Genomic DNA, 22541 nt, shown 5'->3' on the forward strand with positions numbered 1-22541 from the left:
GAGCCTCATTTGTCCCTGAAAACTGGAGATGGATGCTCCCACTGGAAGCTGCACTGCAGGGTGACTCCTGCCCTTTGCTGCTCCTCGGCAGCCTGGGTCTCCCCATGGGCTGGGAGAAGATGCCAGGTGAGGGTGGTCCATGCTGCCGGGCACTGCGCCCATGTCACTGAACCTCAAGGAGAAGTGGTGGGAGTGCAGCGTGCGGTGGGAGGGTCGCACCGGGGACCTACTGGCACACCTATGTAAGGGAAATGTGTACATGTGTGGGGGCAGTGCTAATAATTGCCTTTAAACTGGGAGAGTAAACATTAAGAACAGTTGCAGCTCCACTGGGCATCAACCTGAAGAGCTCTCAGCTGTTGTGGAGCTTCCAGACCAGTAGAGAAGTCCTTCTGCAATTAGATACCGGGCAGTGCTGGTGAGTGTGTGGGTTGGAAGCAGGGGGGCTCTGTGCCTACTTTTAGCAAAATAATTTGAACTGGCTGTCCTGTTCTTCCCTTTATATTGTCTCTTACTGTGACTGAGACGGATTCTCTGGCTTTGTGTTTAAAAGTAATGTGATGGGAACACAGCAAACAAGGTGGAAGTCCAGAGAAGACTTGGAGAATGAGATGCAAGCCATATTACACAGTCATTCAGTTAAAACATATGATAAAGGACAAGAAAATGAAACATTTCTACAAACAAGAGGAGTTACAGATACTGTAATTGGAACTAAAATGTTCCCTTACATGTCTTTGACATGTACATGTTGTGACGTACAATGTCTTGTCTTTTGGCTGCTGGTGATGACTCTTTCATCCAGCAACTGACTGCATCCACCATTTTTGAGTGTCTGTGTGTAGGGGATGCAGAAATTTCACAGTAGTTTTAGCCAACATCCTTTCTGTCTTAATCCCTTCCATTTACATATCCCATCCAACATAGTCAGCTTGAGCTGCTGCTGATCTCAAATCCACTAGCTCAATATATGGTTGCTCCCTAGAGGGCTTGGCTTGCTCTTGGCCCTTTCTTTAGGGTAACCACATTCATATAGTGTTTCAACAAAATGGTACTGTTTCTTTCCTACAGCACCCTCATTACACTGTTTGCTTAGGCTTGAATTCCCCGCCAGTTTCAAGCTAGGGAAAACACTGTCATCAGAATACTATTTCTTGTATCATTGCAATGTAATTTATGACATTTGACCACTGTTCAAGACACCCCATGTAACCGTGCTTTTACAAGAGGGAGAAAAGAGGCTTAGAGATGAAGTGATTTGTCCAAGCTCATGCCATAGCTCAGTGACAGAAATGAAGGTAGGGGCCAGGTCTCTTGGGACCTATTTGCATTTGTATTAGTGGTATATACTTTAGTGCTATATCTGTGAATGGTATTCGTGGATGAAGCTAGTGCAATCATTGCTGTTGCTCGTGTGAGCCTAGAAGTATTTCACTGGCCAGTGGGGAAAGTTGTCATTTCATTGCCATGCTACAGAACCATGCTAGGACCTAAAGCAATTTCTAGCCAGCCAGGTATTGCCTTCTGTTTAATGCTACAGGTATAGTGTGGCCACTGCACAAAAGCAACAGCGAAACTGTTTACACTGAAAGGAGGTTAGACTAGGTCATGTATTATTTGTTGAATATAAGGAGCATACAGCATAGCCTGAATAACCTGAGTGCTTCTGAACAGTGGAAGAGGATTGTTATCTAGCTGTGTGATACCTAAAATTGTACATGTTTGCCTCAAAAGGGCCTGTGCATGTTATTAATCTGAAAAACTACCTACCATGAAAGAAAAGTATCTTCTGTTGGATTGGATGCATAGAAACACTTGGACTATTAAGCACTTGGACTATTAAACACTTGGACTATTAATAATTTATTTTTAGTTAATATTTTAACCAAATTTCAAGGGCTGGAGGGGAACTGGTCTTTCTTCCCTTGTTCATGAGCATCCCTGACATAGTAAAGTAACGTTTATATTGCCCATTCGTGCAAGTGTTTGTCAAAATAATTTCTTATAACACTCTTACAGAGGAAAAAAGATGCGTGAAAAGTAACATCAAAGTGTTTTCAAATAGAATAAAAGTTTTATTTAAAATATATGCAAACAATAAAGCTGGCAAGAATGGTTCAGCCTTTATGATTTGCTCTAAGAGTGATCAGTGAAAGAAAAAGAGCATAGCTCTTAAAAATAATCCTTGGGTTTTTCATGCAGTTTAGAGGGCTTAAAATATATCTTCTATAAAGACTCCATGACAAATCTGATATTACTTGTACATAGAGACGATAAGCAAAAATCTGCTTATATTAAGGTGAAAATGTGGATATTGACTTCAAATTGGGCTTTTCTTGATGGTCTTTCTTGGGATTTGAGTGAGCTGCTGCTCTAGCAGAGGCATTGTTGGCTGTTTTTACTGTGGACCCTTTTCCTGGTGTGCAGGAAAAGCTATTCCATTTAGAGGAGGACTTTAGTATTTCAAATTTGACTTTTCTGTTGAGTATGTTTAAATCTTTCGTGGTAAGATTTGAAACGGAGCAGAAGGCCAGCGATGTGTCAGCCAACTATGCTGGTCCATCCAGGTTAGACTGATGGACTCCGGAAGAGGCATCTGGGTAAAGTTTTACAGCCAAAACTTTCACAGCTGAAAAAGGTTGATCAAAATTACTGCAGTATGAGGTAGGCAGCAAAAGCTTACATGCATTCAACAATCAATTAGACCAATTCATGGAAAGAAAGTCCACACTGTCTATGAATTGTGGAGACACCACGTGTGTGGAAAGTGGGAGCTGGGACACTATATCTAGGAAATATCACAGGTTCCTCTCCTTGACAGACTACTGGTGGACATGGGATACTGGACCGGATGGATATGGCCTGATATGGCCTTTTTTACATATTTATGAAACATGTATACTTTGCAATAGGTGTTATAATGTGCCAGTGTGAGTGTATGTAGGGCACGGAGGGCAGGAAGCTCACAAAAATTAAAACATCTTAGATGGACACCTTTTCAACAAATAACTCTCAGATTAAAATAAGGAATCACTTCTTTCGTTCCCTTATATTTCACTGAAAAACATGCACAAAAAGTTCAAGTTAAACGTTTCCGTTCATGTGAATTTCAAAGAATGTTATTTCTTCATTTTTGGGGATTGATGGCACACCATAAAATACAGTTGTTCATATGGTTTCCTTTGGGCCATGAGGACTTATGGCCCGTTTTGCCCTAGAGCTGTGGTGCCAAACAGCTGAAGGTGCAGAGGGACTGGGAAGGTGAAAAAGACCATCAGGAAAACAGTTATTCCAGTGACGGGGCTTTGCTGAGGAACGTTGATGGCTTCCATCAGCTCTTTGCTGTGAAAATAGGCTGTCAGCAAAACGTTTCCATTTTGCCACACTGTTCCAATCATACTTGCTGTAAGTGACCTTTGGGGTGGTTGACTTCAAAAAGCCAGAAATATGCTGTGGAGTTGAGGGCATGCAACACGTCCTGACAAAATGGGATGGGGACAGTGGGGGCAGTCACTTCCAGTTTGTTTTTCTGAGACTCAGCTTTGGTATCAGCTTGCTGAGAAGGCAGGCATTACTGTATGGCTTAACATATATGTGTCTGGACTGTACCAAAATCACTGTGCTTGGCTTCCTTATGTTTCTTGATTGCAAGAATTTACAGCGTTTAGTATAGGTGTATGATACTGGATGAAAATACTCTACTTCCTGCTTCCCCGTGTACTTACATTTCTGTAAATGTATAAAAAAAATTATAAAAAAATGTACAAAAAAAATTTAAATATATTTTTACAGAGGTGAACAACTGACAAAACCCAAGTCATTTCACAAAGCAACTAACATGGATTTTAAAGGATAGTGCTATGCTCACTGGTGGTTATGGCCATGTTCCTGCCAACACTTACGCTCCCATATTTTATCATAAGTCATAGCAGTTTTTAGGTTGTTGGTTTTTCTTTTTTTTGATACAGGCACAGTCTGAACTACTTTATCTTGTAAAGAAGAGTATTCAGCTGTGATGTTCTGAGTGAACATAATTTTGGATGAAGTTCACTTTATTTTATTTTGTTTTATTTACTTTTCTTGGGACACATCCAGACCTGGTGAGTTATTAAAGAACAGGGTTATACCCACAGCTTCTCAAATAAGTAGCAAATCATCTAAGGCAGGTGAATTAATATGACAAAATTCCAATGGGTAGCAATGTAAATTAGATAACAGGATCTTGCTGTAGACATATAGCTCCTTGACACATTACCTAACCCAGAAAAAGGATTCCTACCGCCCTTGCCTTCTCCCCTTCTCCCCTTTGTGAAACAGCAGTATAATGCACGTTGTCTGAGCCACCAGGTTGGAGTGGTCACTTTTAATTTGCTTGAAGGCTTAGCTTTCAAAGCCCAGTGATGTGTCACAGCTAGTGGTACACTCTTGCCATAATGTACAGAGAGGTTTTGTCAAGATCAGATGGGAATGGCAATAATAGCAAATAAAAATCTAAATTAAGGAAGAGAGAGTAAATAAATTTTTAATCATACAAAATTTAATACTTATGTTAAGGAAAAGAATATTAAAAGTCATTTTATAGAGAGTGAATTTATATTGGAGCTGATTTTAAAGTTGTGCAGCTTTGAGTGATATGATAATCATGTATTTTTCTCCCCCCTCAGCTGTACTAGGGGATTGAAATTTATATACTCAATAACTAGAAAAGAATCATAAAGGATCAGGCTGGAGGAATCTGTCTCACTCCGTTTTTTCCTGTCACTCCCATAGCGATTTTAATATTTTTCTTATATCTCTGCTTATTTTCAGTGCCAAACATTGTTTTCAAATACAGTTGGCTTGGAAATGAGTACTTGAAGCTGCAAGCTTGTCGGCAAACTACCATGATTTCCAGGTACTACAATGAAAGCTTTAGCTATAAAAAATATAAAATAAAAATAGGATGCCAGTCTCCTGCCAGCTGTAAATGCAACTAAATAGTCTTCTTGTGTGCTTTAGTATTTTTAACTATTTTAAGCATTTGACTCTTGCTTTTTTTTGACTTGGTACTAAGGGAAAATGGATTTGCAAAAGCTAACATAACAGCACATTTATTTCTTTCACCCTTTTCAGATAGGAATTAAAGACAGGATAGTCTGTTGAATAGACTGCCAGACTGAGAGTCAGAAAATAAGTTTCCTATTATCAATTCATTGAGAAAGTCTATTTGCTTTCCTATGCCTCAGTTTCCCATCTGTAAAATGAAGATAATGTAATTTATCATCCTGTGCAACATGCTTTGCAGTCTAGAGCTGCAAGATAGAGTGAAGTATTATGGTGAAATATTTTGGGCAAAATACTGATGAGTTTTAATGATTTAATTTCTTGCTTGTTAATTTTTTTCATACTTGACTTTTGATGTACAAGCTGCTCTCCAATCTTTTCTGCGAGCTGTGGCTGGAGATGGCTGATGTATTGCGCTCCACACAGAAAATGAGGTGGGTTTTATATAAAAGCATTAAAGCCAAATGGTTACAGAGTTTCCCCTGAAAGTGTCAGTGAACCTTTTTCAGCTACCCAAGGCAGAGGCAGGAAGGTAAACAGAGAATATAGATGTATTTTCAGAATTAGTTTGAAATAAGTGGAGAGATGATCCTTCCTATTTAAAAATGAGATAACTGGGGGAACAGAAAGATATAATGTCCCTTTCCAGTACTAAATGCCTGTCTTCTTTTAAAAAATCTCGGATTTATAGGCACCTCCCCACTCTTTTCATGCCTTTCTGCTTGACATGTTATGATGGCACACATTCAGTGTGGACATTTGCTTGAATGGGAGAGGTTTTTACCTTTGACATGGTCTGGAAGAGTATGACAGCAAAGGCCAAAAATAAAAAATCTTCATGCTATTGCCCATGCACTAACCACATATACACTCTCCAAGAAATTCGCCCCAATTCAGTTTCAGATAGTTCACAAGAGTGAGTATTTACCTGTGTCTTTATCTGTCTCTCATCTTTGTTGTCTGACCCACACATTTAGAAGAAAATAGGGGTGAAGGTGAAGCTATTGCAACCTAGTTGAACCTGGTATAGGTAGTCCATGTGTTACTGTTGGTTTGTGAAATGATGTGGATGATGTCTGATATCAGTTTCAACAGCTACTTCATTGCCGGTGGATGCTTTTGTCATCCTGAATTTTCTGAATGGCTATTCTCCCTGGACAGCCTCCAGAGTCAAGGAGCTCTGGAGGGTCCACCAAAGGATGAGCACCAGGTTTGCACTCCTGCTCTGAACCAGTTTCTGGGTACCGGCTCTAGAGATTGCCTGTGCACCCAGATTTACGTGATGTGAACTTCAGTATCAGTAATAATGATCTCTCTGCCCAGCATGTGCAATTCTAATATAATTGATGTGGTTTTTAGGCATAAAAATATATGATAGAAAATACATAAGCTAAAAATGGGTTTATAGTCAAAAGCCACTTACTTTATAGGAAGTTAGACCAGAAATGAGGAGGTACAAAATTCAGTCAGAATATTAGACGCATCTCTAAATTCACAGAGGCTATGAGATCAAATATCTTAACTTGAAGGACCCACGGATTTTCAGAAATAGGTATGAGCACTTACTGGACACTCCCGATAGTTCTTTGTGAAGCAATGTATGATGTCTGCACTGGAGGTGTTTGTCAAGAGGGTTAACCTGTGTCATTTTGGAGGAGCCGAGTGAATTAAAGCACAGGGACTGCAGGGTAGATTAAAGCCACCTTTGTGTTAGCTGGCAGAAGGTGGTGGGTTTGGAAGGACTGGATGCACTCCTTCTCCACCTCTGGGCTCTGAGATGTACCTGTTGCCATTAGGGCTTTGGTATCTGTACCTTTTGCAGTAAAAGTAGGTGGAGCTCTACTTAGGTGGGAAGTGTTCCACAGTAACAAGTTGGCCAGCCAGGTGTACCAGGGGGGCTAAGATGGAGAGCAGAGAGGGAAAGCATTGAGGCTACTCATGAGGCTATCTATATAAAGTATTTCAATTCTTTACCAATGCAGGGGGCAGTGTCTAAGCTGAATGAAAGAATGAATTCAGCTTAAAGGGAAAACACGATGCCCTCCATACTTAATACTTTTAATAGAAGCAACAGATTTTGTACTTTGAAGACTTGCTTTCAGCAGTGTCTAAGGACAAGAGGCTTTAATCTTGTTAGATGTGGACTTGTCTGTTCTGCCTGTTGTTAAACAAGAATCTTGAATATTTGGAGTTAAAAAGCTGAAGAAAGCTGCAAATCATAAATCCACTAAAGGGACTGAGAAATAATTTCTGAAAGATGGTCCTGGGCTAGGTTAGTTATTTCCACCTTTTGATGTCAAGTCCCACTCCTATTGCATCCTTCTCACCTTTTGACTTCTCCCTGAACATCTGCTGTTGCATCACCTCTCGGCCACCTAACCACTACCCAGGCGCCTCCGGGAAACATTGCCTGCTCTCTGGGGTCACCGCCAACTCCTTCTCTCCTTTTTTTCCTAACCCTAGGTTTAGGGTTACTTTCTCCTTGCCCCTCCAGTGCTTTATGGCTCTTTTCTGAGATGGTCCTACAAGAAGAGATCTGGCATAATTTCTTGGCTTGTACTTTGAACCTGGGTTGTGCCTGGGCCTCACTTGTTGGGAGCCTGTACGCTAAAGCACTGCAGTGTAAGTGTACTGTTTAGATAGTATGTTTGAATGTATGAAACAACAGAAAAGTTGAAAACCTATGATACAAGGAGTAATGAAAGATTTATTATGTTACAGGCTTGTTTAAAAGCTGTAGGGTTCATGGTACAATTTATTGTGCTTTTCAGTATGTACTATTTTTCTACTTGCATTCAGTTTTGTTCTGCTGAGACACAATTTGTCTTCTCTGTGAGCTAACTGCATGCTATTAATACCTACTCACCAGGATTTTCATAGGCTAACACTAAGATTTTAACTCGGTGTAGCTTCTCTTTTGTCACATATTTCCCCCACAGCCCCCAAGCTCTGGCCTCTCCCTTAGGAAAGGATGATGCTGAGGCATGGGAATAACAAGTGTGTAGTAGTTGAGATATTTGTCTTTGCATGTCCTAACTGTTACACAATCAAATCTGTTATTTTTAGAGGAGAATTTACTAATTGCTGTCAATGATTTCAGGTTAATAGGAGGTGGTGAGTAAGTAAGTAGTAGCAGTAGTAGGATGTAAGTAAGTGGTACTAGCAGGATGTAATCCATACCCCAAAGAGCTCATATGGTACAAAAGTAGGAAGTGTATTTTACTGTTGCCTTGCAGTCTCCCTTTTCATTGAGTTAGCACAAGCAGGGAGAAACCTGGGAGTTGTAACATTGCTATGAGTTCTGTAAACAAGAAAACACTTTTTTTTCCTTCTTGAGAAAGAAGTGGTTCTCAAACAGCTGCTAGTGCAGCACATTGCAAAAACACTTCCTTTCACTGGGCATGAAGTATCTACCCTCCACACTGAACTTCCTCTCAAGGTTACCCTTTGAATCAAGGACTCTTCTTGTCTTGTCCTTGACAGAGACATAGTCATCACATGTTACTGTATCATAAGTGTAGGGTTAGGAAAAAAAAAGGTTCCTGTTTAACAATAGGCAGAACGGACAAGTCCACATCTAACAAGATTAAAGCCTCCTGTGCTTAGATACTGTTGAAAACAAGCCTTCAAAGACCTCTTCTTTTTTCTTCCCCAAGGGCATTGACTACTCCCAGTCAACTCCCTATCTGTTGGCAGTTTACTGCAGGGCTCCTGGTAAGAGTGAACCTAGAAAGAGCATTTGGATGAGCAGAAGTGGCTAAAGCTCACTGGGAAATGCCTGTGTTTGTGCTGTGGTCTCTGCTGCCTCAGCCACATCAGGACGGGATGTGCACACAGCAGAGCCCAGAGGGAAAGCTAGAGTGAAGCGAACCAGGACGTGCTGCTGCTGCACCATGCATGCCAGACTGACTCGGTGGGAAGCACTCTGGTAACTTTCAGCTTAGTGGAAAAGGTTTGCACGTTTCTTTTATTGCGTTCTGAACTGGGATGAAGAAAAAATAACCCAGCTGAATTCCTAGAAAATGCTCAGTGACCACTTCAGCTAACTAACCCAGCAGTAAACCCTATGGCAAAAAGGCAAGAGAGAAGGGGGCAAGAAATGGCTGCAAGGTAAGCAGCAGGACATGGGATTGATACGAGAAGAGTGAACAATGCTGTGTCCAGTGAGATATAAGAGAAATATCTACAGGGCCAGAAATGTGCTGAAAGTGCGTTTTGTGAAATGGGCCATAGACTATTTCATCATGAATGCTTTGGTTTTATACCTCAGGAGGCACATGTCAGTACTTGATCTGGACCCAGATGATTTTTTTCAAGGGACAAGGTTCTCTTGGTGAATTCTTAGTACCTGGGATCTTTCCTCTGCAAGTCTCCTGCCCAGGTACTGACACAGCATTATTCTTTATCAAATCAGGGCTAATGCTTCCACAGTGATAGAAATATAATTGCAGACCAGCTGAAAATTAATGTTATAGTCTTACAATCCATGTCACAATCCTGATGACATTTGTAGTACAATATTATAATGATGTGGAGGAGGGAATAATTTTAATGGTTGACCTTGGCATTCAAATAACATCTAATAGCTGCAGCTTTGCCCAGAAGATATGTATCAATGTTCAGTTTCCAGATGTGGATTTAGAATGTCCGAATTTAGTGCCTGCATAGAAAGTTTGGGTTTGTTCATCTGGTGGGGAAAATAGAATTTTAATATTAAGATATGCATTTCTGTTCCAACTGCATTTTGCAAGCTCCCAGCTTGAAAGTGAGAAGCTTCATACAGACTTCCACTCTCTCATGTTAAAATGAGAAAGGAGAAGGATTATGCACCCATACTGTTGAATTCAATAAACAGAACAAGGGAAGTTGTCCTTGCAGAAAATAGAATTGTAAATCAATGAAAGAGTGATTAAGTGCAGAAGAAACAGAGCACTCAGTAGGGTTTGCACTAACCGTGGAAGTTTAGTAGCACAGTCTCCCATCTCAAACACAACTGGGGTTTAGTTAAACAATATCTAGTGGCATAATGCCGTGGATTAAAAAATGGCAAGTCATGCTCAAAACACTCCCAGAGCAGCCAAATTCCATTTTACAAAGGGAAAAGTCGAAGGCACAGTAAAGGAAAAAACATTCTCAAGGAACTGCTTTGTCACCTAGGTCAAATAGGACTTGCTTTTAACTTAGCACGTCAGGCTGGTCTCTGAGTTGACCAATGGTCCTTCTTGGTACGGTGAATCCCTTCGAGGTCTGGATGAGGTGTAGTCAAAGACCTTGGACAAAAACTAGGGATTCACAAAGCCAACTCTGTATATACTAGTCTGACTAAGGAAGACCTAGCAAATATACATCAAGACGGACTGAGATAACTGTCCATGCCAAGAACAAAATATTGCCCATTCTGAGCCGATTTTGGTGCTTCTGTGTCATTTAGATGCGCAGTTTCAGTAGACAACTGTCTGGGAAAGATTGATAAAATGTTCCCTATATCTGATGTGTGTTAAAGCCAACACATATAGCAATTCGTTTATTCCTGTTTCCAATTGCCAGGTCTATAATAATGTCCTTGCTTCTTGTATACATATCCTCTGCAGCCAAAGGTGGGTCTACCAAGTGTCTGTCTTCACTGGCATCTAAAAACTTCGTATGGTTTTGCTTTGGTTTCCATTCTGGGTCCATATCCTATTCTGAAATGTCACTGTGAAGGAGAAAAATCAGTTCAGGATGTGTAATTTGTGAATGCATCTGAGAGGTAGAGAATGCCACTGCAATTGAGAGAGAAAATGAAGGGTAGAACGTTTATCATATAAAAGAAAATATTATTCTTTACCTGGACATGATGTCATATTCTCTCATGATACAGGAAAGAGCTAGGGAAATGCAAAATATCTGTAGCCACAAGGGCTTCAGAATTCCCTAAGGACAACTGTGAATAGATTTGCGTGATTAGTCATACTCCATGTTTGGTTCAGTTTCAGTTTTAGTCCAAGATTGCGGACAATAGATGAAAGGCAAGAAACAGATTGAGTGGCAAACACAAAGACAGCTGTCAAAGAAGGAGCTTCAGCTGAGAGCGGGGAGCAGACAAAATGGCCCTCAGGATGGCAGTGGGAATGGATCACAACAGCATACCTCCAGCACCGCCGCCTAACCTTTTGTGACATCTCCTAAATGCTTTTTGGGTTTTCCTGTCTGGTGGAATGAAATCTATCTAATATTAAAAAGGAAATTAAGGATGTACCTTTTATCATAGGGTCCTTCTGGGATTAAGCTACTCTTTCCATCATTGCATACTCTTTCCCCTTTGAAACAGAACATATTAAGAATGCAAAGGAGCACAAATATAAAAGCAAAACATCGACAAGGAGCACAGAAACATTTCAGATACTTGTCTTACTCTTTTTCACTAGGAAGCATTTCTTATTCCTCAATAAATCTCCATTATTACTTTTTTTTAAGCTTCATTGCTAACCAATGACAAAAAATTTGTCTTATATGTCCCACCATTACACATTCCATTGACATAGGGACCAAGTGGCATTATCTGGAAAGGAGAGCTCACCGTCTAGATGATTTCAGCCAATCGGAGATGATGATATTGTATTACCAGTTTCATAATATAAATGAAAAAGATGGCCTTCATTTTGATGAAAGCTGTAAAGTAGCTATTGTGCTTGTTTTGTATTGCAAGGCCCAGATGTATTATTTATGCAATTTTCCTTTTGAAAGGAAAAACTGAAAGAGACTATTTCATTTTACAGCATTCAGTCAAAGCTATTGTCTCATGAATGTGAACATTCCTGCATTTTATCAGCTTTGAATGTAGAAGGCAACTCACAGATCACACATAGAAAGGATTTTTGAAAGTTTGAAAACTGCTTTTTAAAAAAGCTAGACCCTAATGACTCGAGATATTATTTGTGCGTGTGTGTAGGCTGAATCAACACTTAGCCTATCAGAATGTACACAGAGTAGCGTCTTTTTCAAGGTCTTAAACAGCTTTGATTGAATCTTCGTGTACATTAAATTGATAATGCAAGCAGCCTGTAACACACAATATTCGTAACAATAGAATACATCTTCATTTGTAAATATACACTTATATGCCAAGTCAGCATCTATCCAGGGATCTCTAAGCCACTTATCAACATGACAGCAGCCTCATGTTATTGCTCTAATACAATAAATATTGCAGCTATTTCAAAGATGGGGAAACTGAGGCATGTAAACGTGAAGAGACTTGCGTGGGGTTGTATGGCAAAGTGCTGATAGTGTGGAATAGGTTCTTGGCATCAGCCCATGAAACAGTCTGTGACACACGGAGTCTCTCCCTTGGACCTGGTGATACTCATGTCTACGGAGAAAACAATTCTTGTAGAGAGATGTTGAGATTTTTGCCTGTCCTTGACACCAGTAGAAATTAGATGCTTGCCCTTGAACATCCATACAAAGAGGTTGGTTACTCCTTGGTAGAAGGCCACATTAAAGTTTAAATTGATATTCAACCTCTTCCCCTATGCACCTAATTAAAGGCTCACAGGCTTAGATATATCCTTTTCTTGCCTTTTTTTTTCCCCCTCCCCTAAAAAAAACCCCACTTTTAATGCAATGCTTCTGAAACTTGCCAGAAAAAAAATACCTGGATGTTGTCATCTACCTTTTGCTGGACCCAATGTATTTCTCAATGCTCTTTCTTGTTTTCTGGCATAATGTAGAAATGTATATATAATATTTATATATATTTAAATGTTTGTTTTACCCACTGCCCTATCTTGGAATAAAAAATTAGTGGAACCACTCGTATCACCAATTAAGTTACACAATTAACTTCTGTTAAGGGAAGTAGATGACATTCATGAAAGTTAAATAGAAGTTATTAAATTAGAATAACAAAACAGAAATTGGATTTATATTTGCCATTTTCATACACTGGTAGATACTTCTGAGCACTAGTGTAAGAAATAAATTGTTTGTGTGGATGTTCCTGGGCAAAGTCCATGACCATAACCAAAATCAAATGCATGGTAAAATTAATTTCAGCTGGGTGTAGAGGTACTGAAGCTGCTGTTTAGAACAAAAGCCACTATATCCATTCAGATTAAGAGACACCAACAGTAGCAACATTGCAATCTTTGCCACATTTGCAGAGGGTCACCATCCATTGTTTTCTTCTCTACAGTCCCTGCCATATTTGGCTTCCCGGGAAGGTAAGTAAATATATTGTATTTAGAAATACTTAGGGGCTGTACCCAGGGAAAACATATGGTAACATTCTCCTACAGTTTGTGTATGCTATAACAAAAATCAAACAAAATAGGTTTACACTGAAATATGGGGCCAGTTCTGTGCTGATCTGGTACAGACATGAAAATGAATACTTGTCATGTAATCAAATGGAACAAATAAAGAAGAAGAACAATTCTGATTCACGGATTGTAGTGCTAATGTTAGATTATAGTCGTCTGTCAGCTGTAAGTACTGGCACTTAATACTCTGGATACTTACTTTTCTTAACTGCCTCAATTTGTATTTAAAGGTTGTTTTTTGGTGATCATTCTTGCCATGGGAATTCACTTGCTCATATATCCACAAAGTGAACACACAGTGAGTGATAATGGAGTGAATGTGATCTTTTTAGAAGTTCAGATAAATGCCCATCTGTTTTTTTTATTATTCACCTTCATACATCTTTTAGTGATGGCATAAACAAATCTACTGTTTCCATTCCTGTGTCTCTAGCAGTGATGAAAAATACAGGATGTAGGAACTGGAATTATCTTGATGGAACAGCCTTTCTTAAAATCTCAGTCTGGATTAATCATACTAGTTGTATTTATATTCCTTGAGTTATAGAAATTAAATATTTTGCTTTTGTCACAGGTATTTCTAGCATTTTCAGGGTTAGCGTGCCACTGAAATGATCACAAGTCTTTTACTTTGGGTAGTGGATAAAAAGTTATACCGAAAAATAAAACTGTTGGCATACAGTGTAAATTGCTGTGGACTAGCAATTTAGCAACAGATTTGGGCAACAGGTATTGCTCTTTGGCCAACATTCCTGTCATTGTCTGAAGCAGTTGGCTTCAATTTTATACTCGGTTTTTCAGTCTGTAAAACAGAGATCATATATCTATTCATGAAAAGAAAAAAAGTTATGCTGTGACTGGTCAGTGATATAGGCTTGGAAGAAAATATTGTTTCATTTGGAAAATAAGTCTCCATTATGCATTTGAATGTGAAAGCTAGAACTGCCTGAAGAATGAGGATAGGTTCCTTCTCATAAAATGTCTTTCGCTTCATATAGAAAAATGTTGCAAGAAACACTGAATTCTTCTTAATCAAACCTTCAATTGTTAATGGTTTAGTTTAGGTAACATTCATTTAATACCTAATAGTGATCAGTAAGAGTTGTGATGCTGTACCTGCCCCATCTGGGTGCTGTACCTTTTACTGATATGGAAAAATGTCCCCCTTTCCTTCTACAGTTTTTTCTTCTCCATATATTTCTTCTGAGTAGCTGAAATTTCTGATTTTTGCCTCCCCCCGCCCCGTCCCGCGCTTCTCTGTCTCCACCCCTCTAAGAAAGAAATAATAGAATAGGAGAGCAGAACAGGAGAATATTGTGTCTTCTGAGCAGTCGGAATCTGACAAGGTGGTTAGATGCCACGCAGCCTGCCAGAGACGGCTCCGCTCTGCGTGGGTGGGAAGCTCTGGAGGGCCAGTGCTGAGGTGGGTGACGTACAGCCATACGAACCCAAACATTCAGGACAGGAATGGTAAAGGAACCCTCAATATCTAGATTGTAAAAACCCTTGGAAAAAGTCAAAGGAGCAGAAGACCCAGATGGATCTTGAAGCTCTGGTTTAAGCTATGTTGTCCATCATAGTACGACAATCCCAAGCATTAAGAAAAGATATGTAGAGTCCAGTCTTTCTGTCTCTGACACAAAAGAAATTCCCTCCACGGAAGCAAAATCCTGACACAGAACTGCATAATAAATCCTAGATGGAGTGACAGAGACATCTCTTCTTCTCGGGAAGTTAATATATATTACTTAAGACCTGGCAACAGCTTAGCTACAGACATACTGTTGCTTCTCTGTTGGGGTAACTCTCACATCCCGGTGAGAAAGTTTACTTCCTTCACAGTTGGTCTTGTGTGCTATCAAACCATCACAGCAGCTGCTGAATTATTTATCTTTTTCCAGTGGACAAAACTAGTATTCCACCCAACACCCTCCTTGTCCAAGAGGAAAAAAACAGTTTGAGGGAGAGAATGCATTACAAAATCTGCAGTACAAAAGTTTACCTCATTAAGCATTTAGGGTTTACATAGAGAGCAGTGGCATGCAACAGCAGGCACGTCCCTAAGTGATTTTTCTGCAATCAGAATTTCATTCATTACCCAATTTTCATGCAAGTCCCCTGGCATTTGAAATATGTTTCAAGGTAGGCTTCCCAAGGGCTTTCCCCCTCCCATAATAACTGATTTGCAGTGTCCAAAGACAGATCTAAATATCTTTGGCTCAAATTACTTAAGGCCTGCAAAGCAGAATTCTCTGTCATCCTCATCACATCTCACACCTACAGAACAGATAACAGATTAATATCTGGTCTGCAAATATTTCATCAGTGTCTTCAGCTAAGGCACCTTGCATTATTTTGTCTGGTGGCACCAACAGAAAAAGAGGAGGGGGTGAATGGGAATGTATTTGCACTCTACAGGAGGATGAAGGTGTGGATGGCAAAGGGAGGGAAAGGGGAAATAAGAGAAGGTTTCTCTTGGTGTTACAGGAAAAGGAACAGAGCTAGTCCTGGCAAAGTTCTCTGCTCCGATTATGTATACACTTTTATTCAATCACTGTATCGCTCCGTGTCTGACACTTGGTCAATAGTGCAATCTACCACTGATCAGAATAAAACAGCCATCCTAGAACACCTTGGAATTTCATTAGTTTCTTTTCAATGTTGTCTTTATAACTAGGTGTTTACTTGGAAGCACAAACTTACAGCATGGCTCTGTGCTTTTTCACATAAAAAGTCAGAGACTCTAAACAGTGATGTAAACACTTTTCCCATCAGAAAAACTGCTCTTAAATGATTTCCCTTTTGCAAAAAAAAAAGAAAAAAGAAAAAAAAGTATTAATATAATCAAAGCTACAGATGGATTCCTCATCTCAGAATTTAATCTGTTCTTCCCAAGGTTCAGAGATTTTGGAGTTTATATTTTTGTTATCACCTAAATGACCTCATAGTCTAAATCCATTTTCAAAAGCTTTTTTTTAAAAAAAAAAATATTTATTTATTTATAATCTTTACTCTGTGATTCCTGTAAATGTGTCAATTAACAGGAATTCCTTCTGTGAGTTGCTGTGACAAGCTGGATGTAATTTTGTTGGTCCTCTCTTTCAGTATCTATTTTGTAATTCTGAGGTAAATGGAAACAAAACAGGAGAGAGACTACTGCTTAGGTTCATGGGAACTAGACACTCGCTGAAGTTGTTCATAACTGTTCATAACATAGGCACCTTTAAAATTTGCTCCTTGGCTTTAAGGCAACAGCTGAGACTGCCTTTGTACCTGTGTAGAAACTTTGGTAGTAAATTTACTCTGTTTTAATCTATTGACGCTTTCTATAGAACTGTGATTAAAACGACAATGGTTGTGTTACGTGATGGTGATGATTGTGGGAAAAAAGCTGCCTATTCCCAGGATAACTCAACCAGGATGTGCAATTAACTGTGCCTTTACTGTGCTTTTTAACCTGTTCTAATTTTTTGTCTTTTTTATTTTTACTTTTTATTTTTCTCCCATCTCTATAACTCAGACTAAATAATTTTGTTTGGTTTTTTTGTATTGTTGCCTCCTTTTCCTGGCACCCTTTTAGCTTTACTTCTGACCTTGGTTGCATCCTGCTCACAGCAGGATGCATCATGAGTCCCTATTGACAGCTGCCAACCGGTATCTTTTTCCAAGGTAAGGTAAAAACAATATGGTCTGCCGGGGGGCTGATCCAGAGCAAGTGAGTGGCCCTGCTTTGAAAGGTTGTCTGAAAGGGCATGTTTGTCCCCAACTCTGAGATTGAATCCAAAGTAAACCTGATTTCTCTCTAGGCAAAGGCTAAGGCAATCTTGCCAAGCCCTCTCTAGTCCGTTGCATTAATGTCATCTATAAGCATCTTTCTTAAAGTGGGTCTGCTGAATCACTCCTCTATCTAGATATCCCCTAGGACGAAAGCAAAGAGCACCTTTGACTCAACCTATTCCCTAGGCTGAGCCAGGGAATTTGACTAAAAAATAACATAAAAGGATCATCGAGAAATCCCCCTGAGGTAATCATCTCCTTCCACTATCACCCTCAAAACCTTTTGTGACATGAAAGTATGCATTGTGTAACCTTTTAAGTTCATATCCTTCATTCTTCTATAGCTTAATTTCATCCTTAATTTTTAAAGCATTGCTTCTCTCCAACACTTTCACTGTTTTATTTGCTTCCTGTTCATCAGCCCTAATTCCATGTTATGCTTTTTCACTCTTGTCTCAGAATTCCTACTCAGGCTCTGATGTTTTCATAGACTGCCATTTTCTTAGCTTCTCTCTTTGTCGTGGTCTTACCTTTCATTTTCCAACAGTCTTCTTCATGGTCCAGAGGAGATTTTCTCTCTCCAGTTTTTGGCTGTGGAATAGGTGTCTTATGAAATCTTTTCTTGTTTCTTCCTCATTTGCTCCTTTAATCCATTAAGTTGTTTTAGTTTCCCTCTGCATACATCTTTCCTCAGTAGCCTCCTCCTCTGGGTTCTTCTTTCAATACGCATCTGCCTTTTCCAGATCTGCCTTCCACATTTTGAACATTTCTCCCCTACTACAACTCATTTATCTCCAATAATTGCAGCTGCATATTAAAATGCTGTTTAAGAAAAAGACTACTTAAAACATGGGTGATGATATGGACGTCTTAGTGGCTAAGCTTCAAGTGCGATTGAGGCATATCATCCTGTGGAAGCTGTAGCATTCTTCTACATTGATAGATGAAGAAGGAAGTCCAAGCATCAAAATGAAAAGAAGTAGGGAGAAAGGGTAGTGACCTTTAAAATCGACTATGGATAGGTCAAGTAAATTCTTTTTATTTGTTTGGGGTCATGGTCTTTTACCATTGTCGCATTGACATATATTGAAATTAAAATGCAAACTATAAGCAGCCATCCAAACAATGCCAAGATCAGACTAACCTCAGTTCTTAGGTGAGTTCTTCTAGCATAAGTGTGCTGGCAGAGGCTTATGCAAGGTTAGGTGGTTGGTCTTTAATACAGCTGTTATGTTGTGCCTGTCAGATGTAGCGCACTCCCCAGTTTGCTCCTTATGTTGTTTACAAAATGCAGCGACAGTACATCTTTTGTCCTTGCCAGCAGATGCAGCTGTTAAAGCAGGATTTTCTTTTTTTTCGGATGTGAATTCAATAACTGTGATATGGCCTTGATGTTCAAACTACCCCCCCCCCCCCCCCCCCAGCTATGTAAAAATGAGAAGGAAACTAACCCCAAACCCTTTCCCAAGTATGAAGAGGTAGCATTTTCCTACTAGGTATTATCTCAATGTATATTTTTTTACTGTTCTGTAGCATCTAAAGGCCTAAGATTTATAATGAATGACCTGTGATTTGAGCCTGCTTTTAACCTTCCTTTTGTGGAGGGAAGAATTTTGATAAGTAGGCATCCCCTTGCACCCTGTTTCTTTAGCAAAGTTAGAGTCATACCTTTGCCTGAAAAGAATCTTACATAAAGACTGAAATGTAGGACCTCTGGGTTAAAACAAATAGTTCTTCTATGGACTGGGCATCTGCAGCACTTCTCAAATAAAACTTTCCTGACATCAGGGTGGAAAATGTAGGTAGAGTTTTATAAGGAACAAGTTTTCTGCCATGTTTAAACACTTAAAAATGAAATAGAAGTACATATGCCTAGTAGAGGATTGCAGAAGGTGTTCACCTGGTTCATTTTGCATTTGCTAAGTTTCTGAAGCAATTTTGGTCAGAAGCACTTTGAGCTTGAAACTTTTGATCTAGCTCAAATGCCCTGCAGGAATCATTGAAAAGTGAATAATGGCACCTTCAGCTGATGGGGTGGGAAGGTGGGAAGCAAGAGTTCAGTATCTGGGACCACATCTTGCGAAGATGCTTTCATATTTTGCAGTCCCAGGGGCATATATTGGCATACCCCAAAACCTCATTTAATAAAATTGTACCGGATGCATGAGATATAGCTGGTAGCAAGGACACTCCACTAAGAGAAGAACTTATTTAGGGAAGGCAGGAGACTGCACTAGGATGGGCTTGATATAAGAGTAGTTGAAACCATAGACAGTTAAAATGGGTTTAGGAGTAAGTTCTGAAGCTCAGTGTTAGGGGTTCGTCCTTTTGTGATTTCCTTGAAGCAACTCAAAATGAAACAGCAGAAACCTCTACGTTTTACCTGGTTCAAACGGTAGTTCAAGTCATCAATCAGCCCAAGTCTCTAAATGTAAATATACATATGCCTGTGCTCATTTGAACTGTTCTTGAACAGCTTTCCTCTTGAAACCACCTATATTGATTATGATTTGTTCCTTCTTAAGAGCAGATTTGTGCAGTTCTACCTAAGAAAAGCTTGTTTTAAAATTTACAGTGTCAGTTTTGTAAATGGTTATATTGGAATTGGCTTTCTTGTTTTTTGCTATTTTTTTCAGTAAACCACTGCATAGCAACACATTTGGGCAGAAATATACAACTGTTACAGGTATTAAATGAAAATAATTTGATGCTATTATCAAGCTAACGGACAAAACGATAACTATGTTGACTACAAAAATTACATATCATAAAGAAATAGAAGAGAGGACCATGTATTTTTCTTCACTGCCTGTTCTGTACTAAACCAATGTGTTTTCTTTGGACTGTGAATAGCATAGGCTGCTTCCTCAGCAAGATTTTGTAAGCTTTCCTACTAGGTTGCATTTATTTTATTTGTATTTTTATTTTTTGCTTAATTTTCTTTCCAGAACAAATCTGAGTTGCAGATGTCTGTAGCAGAAAACTACTGCAGTTTGAAAACTAGTGGTATCTTTTTCTGGTTCTGATAAAACTGTGATATAATACTGTTTCTGTGGGTGAAATTTGCAGGTATATGTATGGTGAGGATACTCTGAGAAATTACTTCCATGTGTTTTCAATAGATTTATTACTTTTTTACTATGGTGGCATTTTCCTCTCTTTGGTGCTGGTAGTGCTTTCAGAAAGACAAAATAAAAACAAAAAATGTGTAAATATTAGCCTTTGCTGAAGTTTATAGACTGAATCTAAAGTAAATTCTGGTGTTCTAAAAAAAAAATAAATATAAGGTTTGATCTTTAAAGATAAGACAGGCACTTCACCTATAGCTCTTTCAACATTGGATTGTGATGAGATGATCCATAGCTATCAACTTATAGTGTCAAGGTATTCTTTATGGGGAGTTCGGTATTTTGTAATTTTCTTGGTCTGTTTGACTCCAGGAAGACTATGAAAATGTATCTAATTGCTGATAATTTTATTTTCTAAGGAGTGGAGTTGGACGTCACTTTAGATTACCACTTGATTTCTCTGTGATCTGTCAGTCTGTCTCTAATACTCTTTACTTCTAATGAAATTTAGCAAAGCTTATGAAGATGAATTAATGTTTTTGAAATGCTAAAATACTAAAGTAAGGAGTGCCACACAGTGAAAGACATGGAATAAAGACCTAGATTTTTTTAAAAAAACTGATAATACAGGTAGGTGATTGCTCAACATACAGAGCTATGCAAAAGCTCACTCTAAAAAAAATGCAAAATATTATTGGCTGGAATATAACTCAAGACTTCAAGGCAGGTGTTTAGGTTTTTAACTACTTCAGTATAGAAAAAGTAAGTCTTCAATAAAAATAAGTCAGTAGCAACATTACTAGCTAGCATAAGAAAATAAGTACTAATATTTCAGTCACATCATCCCTACCTCAATAGTTAAATCCCCCCAAACTATCTGAATAGCCTGTCAAGAAAAAAAAAGATTCTTAAACACTTCTTCTGCCTTAGCCCTTGAACATTCTGCTTTATCTAAGGGATACAAAAATGTCAATGAAGACAGTGGTTGTATAATCATCTGCCCAATGTTGAAGAATATGCAATGTGTTACTAGTACAAGCTATAACTAGACAATATATAAGGGAAACCTCCCCCAGTAAATGCACCCCTTCAGTGTCTTCTTGTCTATCCAAATCTGAATGAGGAACAGTGCATTCGAAAACCAGGGTAAAATATTCCATCATATACAACAGCTTATGCTGGACAAGTAATAGGGTAGGAAAATATATTAAACTGCAACTCTGATCCTTGTTGAAAAGTTTACAATTTGGCTGAGTTAACTTCCCTCTCCTCTCTCCCATGATCCAAGATGCTGTTATAAATTGAGATGTATGAACTGAGGCACCAATTTGGTAGCTGCTTTTTTTTTTTTCCTTTCTTTCCCAGCTCATAGATATTAAATTTTGTAGTGGGCATTCAAAGTTGTTTTCTGCCATGAGGCTAGAGGCCTTCCCACCGTACTGAGGTCAATTGGTTTAAAATGTGCTGGAGGTAGGAAATATATAATATTTTCCCCCACCTTTTTAGGGCTTTCAAACTATTTTACCTCCTTAGAGTCAAGAGTAGAAAGTCTGTAAAGAAATGAATTATTAATGTTTCATTTTTCTCAGCAACAGAAACTTTTTACCCAAGGAGTAGCATTTCTACCATGCTTTTGGACATTTTCTTCCTTATATCAAATTCTGACCCTTTGGTAAGGTGTCTTCTTTTGACTCACAGATTTGCTGACTTTCATAAACACACTGCCTCTACTTTTAATCAGTGCAAAAGTTCAGTTTGGGGATCTTGGTGGTCAGGTTATAATCAGAACTACATCTAACAGAATGCTGGCAAAATAAAATAAAACCAAAAATCCAGTATGCAGAAAAATGTGAATATGGATGGAGCTGTGTTTTTAAAAAGGTTCTGCCTGCCCCCATTTGCACAAATCTCCATGTGTCAAAGAACAGAGGGATGACAGAAGAGGTGGTAGCTCATTGCCAAGTGTTACATATGCTTTCTGCTTGTTCCAGAAAAGTTGTAGCAGCATTGTAGGATATTCCTTTTGACCTGGCTTGTTAGCTGGTGTTAAAATTCTGTGTAAAACTGCTGATAGTTTCCTACTGAGTCATTAGCGCATGTTAGACTAGTTACACTACCCTGGAGATGAAGGAGAAGACAAGGGCTCATCAGAAGAACCTTTCAAGTTGTTCGGGACGGGAAGAAACTCAGACTCTTAATTTTTTTTTATAATTTTAGTTTCTTCACTGTTGTGCTTTAAGCCCAGCCGGTAACAAAGCACCACGCAGCCGCTCGTTCACTCCTCCCCCCCTGGCCCTGGTGGGATGAGAAGAAAATATAAAGAAATGCTCGTGGGTCAAGACAAGGACAG

Source organism: Aquila chrysaetos, chromosome 17, assembly GCF_900496995.4.
Source record: "Aquila chrysaetos chrysaetos chromosome 17, bAquChr1.4, whole genome shotgun sequence".
NCBI classification, from domain to species: Eukaryota; Metazoa; Chordata; class Aves; order Accipitriformes; family Accipitridae; genus Aquila; species Aquila chrysaetos.